At 35.6% G+C, this 4301-nt stretch overlaps 1 pseudogene; it reads left to right on the top strand.

The window, feature by feature from the left end:
* The first annotated feature begins 2089 nt into the window (after positions 1 to 2089).
* Positions 2090 to 3594, top strand: LOC148582094 (uncharacterized; annotated as a pseudogene).
* Positions 3595 to 4301: the final 707 nt, after the last annotated feature.

The raw sequence follows: 4301 nt of genomic DNA, 5'->3' as shown, positions 1-4301 counted from the left end.
CGGAGTGTTTGGTGGCCAAATGGGAGCACGAATATAAGCTAAGTGTGGTAGAGATGAATATGTTGAGATAGATGAGTGGTCATACGCGACTGGATAAAATAAGGAATGAAAATATAAGGGAGAGAGTTGGAGTAGCACCTATTGTGAAAAAGATGGTAGAATCGTGTTTTAGGTGGTTTGGACATGTGAGAAGAAGACCGACGGAACATCCAGTCAGGAGGGTGGATGAGATGGAAGATGGATAAGGGATGAAAGGCAGAGGAAGACCTAAGAAGACCATCCATGAGGTGGTCAAACGAGATCTACATGTAAACGGTCTTTCTGTATACATAATACATGACAGAATTCAATGGCGTCATTTGATTCATGTAGTCGATTCCATCTAGTGGGATAAGGCTTTGTTGTTATTGTTTTTTTTTTAAATATAAATATAAAAATAATAATATTTATGAGTTAATATTATTTATAGTAATTAAATGATAATATTAACATTATTTAGATGATTGTTAGTTTTACATGCATATATATGTTTATAACAGTAAGCTAGTTTACGTTGTTAATAATAATAATAATAATAATATGATTGTGAACAATAATTAGTATTATATTTGTTATGCCATAATTATAATTATTTTATAAATTTATTAATTGTACTTGTTAGTAGAATGTGTAATTAGAATTTAATTTGTTGGTTAAAATTTTTTATAACACCTGATTTTGGGATATTGTTAGTATTTATTTAATGTTAGTGTCATAATATATTAATTAAACAATGTTAATAAATAAATTAATTGAGCTTAATTTGTGGATAATTTAATTAATTATTTTAAATTATATGCGAATATAAATTAAAATTTTGATTTAATGTATAATCAGTAATAGAATAGATAGAAATTTGAATTAATTATTATAAAAAAAATAATTAAGTTATTGGAGATCATTATTAATTAGGTTCTGTGTTAAACTAATTAATTATGGCCTTCTTGTTTAGGACTCTATGTAGGATAAAGACTCATTTGTTAATTATATTTGTAAGTAGGTATTGTTATAACAAATTGAATATGTTTGTCTGAAAATTATTGATAAGATACATAGTTATAATGACAATCAAGTAAAATTTGATTTAGTGGATAATTTTATTACTTATGAATGCAATTTTAGTACAGAGGTTAAATGATTTTTTATTAACATTCTAAAAAAATTTAATGTTAATTATAAGTGTTTTAATTTATATATAATTAATTAAGTAAGACAACTTGAGTTATTATTTGTCTATATTTTGTAGGGTATAAGAACTTTGAGATGTATCCACATGAATCTACCGGATTCATATAATCCAATTGTCGAGCCTCTTGTGTGGGCAACTGGGTCATGTATCCTAAGTTGGAGTGATCCAAGATCAGTCGGCTTTGGTAACAGCTTTAATAAAGAGATGGCACCCAGATACACACACATTCCATCTTTTGGTAGGCAAGTACACTGTTACGTTGGAAGATATAACTCTAATCCTAGGTATTCCGATAAATGGTCTTTCCGTGACAGGAACAACTATGACTAGTCAGGAATCCATGGAAGCTGAATGCTTATATCAATTTAGAGTTGCACCTAGAACTAGTGATTGCAGAGAAAGTTACATCAAGTTGACCTAGATTAGAAATGTGAAAGACAGATTAATTTTCAATGATTCAATTGCCATGGAAAGGTATGTGAAATGCCACATATTGTTATTGTTTTGGTCAATCTTGTTTGCTGATAAGTCTAGGTCAACAGTTCACTGAAAATTTCTACCATTGCTTCGTGACTTTTCTTGGATTCACGAAATTAGTTGGGGATCGACATCCCTTATACACTTGTACAGAATATTGTGTAGAGCAATTTGCTTTGACAGTAAAGAGATTGACGGTCCACTGAAATTGTGTATATTCGGGCTTGGATTCGTATGCCATTTTTTGCCCCGATTCCTGGTGCCCCACCACACTTCCCGCTAGCTAACCGATAATTTGAATTGTTATACGCCTTTGAATAATATTTTATTTTGTATTTCAATATTTGGATAGGAATTTTAGTAATGAAAAAAATGTGTAAACAGATGGCGTAACTGGGAGAGTGTAAATTAGCCATATAGATATCATACTGTCACATATTTTAGGAGATTATTAGATGAGGTTCGAGAAGACCAGGTGTCTTCTCGTCCATTTATATAGAAACATCTCGATGTACATGTATGTTGATGCCTTTTAGATAATGTAGTGTTTAATTTTCTATCGAGTTTGTTTGGGAAGCTTACGGTATTGATCGGATAGAGGCAGATGTCATCCCAGAAGATGTCCGTAGTCATTCAGAAATTTGGAGTGCAACAGTACCATGATATCGTTTGAGACTCTTGAGTGGCATGCAATCGATAGGTGCAGGAGACAATTTAGGTTTTTACAGAGTATCCCACATCAAGAAAGGTCTTTGGATGGCCAACATGGTGAGGTTTTGACCGGGCCTAAAAACTTATATTGGTCTGTCACACACAGGTTTTGGATAATGCAGTGGACCAACCGATACAGTCACATTCTAATTCAGGAGCCTGTGCCTTTACACCATCCATTAGATCTTTACATGAATTGGTATAGAGGAAAAAATGGGACCCATTTGCACTTGTCTAATCTGGTCTTACAAAAAATTCAAGAGGGTGATGCTATGCCAACTTAGCCACACCAGCCAGAGCCGCAATCATCATTACAACCGCCTTAACCCCTACAGTCAACACCACTACAGGAGGAACCTCAGCAATCTTCAAATCCATATGTTCTTTAGATTTATTTCTCATCGCCTTTTACACCGTTGTTCCAACCGCATCACCAAAACTGGGGTTTATCGCACTTTGAAACTGGAGACCAAGCATCGTTCAGCCAACCACTTGGATTCATGGCAACAGAAGCGGGCCAATCATAGTCGTGTAACCTGAGCCATATGCCCCCACCCAACCCAGTTGACCATGAAGTGCTGACCCAAGGACAGAAGTCATTGGATGTGATAATTCGATTTCGTGCACCTTCAGGAAATTCTGGCGGCAGACTATTGTTGACTCAAGCAGGAGTGAATGGGGTCGAGATGTTGTTAATAGCGGAAACTCCTGTCGCATCCAAATGGGTCTTATTGAAGAGAGTATGAGGCGTAATGAAGGTGATGATGTTGACTATTTGGTAGAGTCCCCAAAAGACAATGACGAGGATGAGGGTGATGATGAGGATGATAATAATGATGATGATGTCGAAGGTGATGGTGATGACGACGATCGTGGTGATGCACCTGGGCCTAGTGTAGGTAACACCACATTTAGTAGGTTGATATGGTCATAGTTTATGTTATTGTGTCAAATATTGCTTGTAGGATTATATGAATTTCATATTTAATTTTTCTTTAGGTGTGGCGGATACAGCTATAGGTGGGACACTGTCTTCATCTTCTGGAGACAAAGGATATAATCTTAGAACTGATCCTCCATGGCATAGTGCAAACATATTCACTCCGTTCGCATTTATGAATGTCGCGAGGAAATGCAAAAAAATTTACAAGGATGTGAAATGGACAATGAGAAAGTAGAATGTTAACTATAATTTGGATTTCGTGTGACATATATTTGGACTTCTCTAAGTGGCAACAAATATTTGGACTTTTATAAGTGGCAACATATATTTGGACTTAATGTAAGATATATCTGGATTTTTATAGGTGACAACACAAGAAATGTCTTAGATGACATAATGTAAAGTAATATAATATAAAGGACATATTATTTTAAATGACACAAATAAAGGGGATAATGTTCTTGAATGGCATAAACGCTATAAATTTTATAAAAAAGAATGGCACACATCATAACAATTAGGTATTGTGAGCAGTGCCACCTGCACCGGAACAACCACCTTGTTGGCATCTACTACGACTGTGGCCCTCGGCCCCACACTGCTTACAATGTCTTGGAGCACGTATCATTCACGTGCCCATCTCATTAAAGAACCGGGTTATCCTTGGCCGACCCTTTGTCACTCGCTTAAGAAAAGGATTGGGTACAAATCGAGGTTTGTGATGCACAGGCCATGTAATTGGATTTCCAAGGGGCCTAAACCTAGCTCTATAAACCCTTCGGACCTGGTCCATCCTGTAAATATCATGCACGTAAACATGCCAATCCAATCGCTAATTTGCATAGCAAGCAAAGACATGACGACATGGCATTCAATCAACTTGGAATTCACCACAATCACAACGACACTGACGTAGATCAACTGCAAACTCTAACCCATTAG

This window comes from Arachis ipaensis, chromosome B10, assembly GCF_059453495.1.
Source record: "Arachis ipaensis isolate K30076 ecotype BB chromosome B10, ASM5945349v1, whole genome shotgun sequence".
Taxonomy (NCBI): Eukaryota; Viridiplantae; Streptophyta; class Magnoliopsida; order Fabales; family Fabaceae; genus Arachis; species Arachis ipaensis.
Note: the sequence above shows the minus strand (reverse complement) of the source record. Positions and strands in the feature narration are given on the sequence as shown.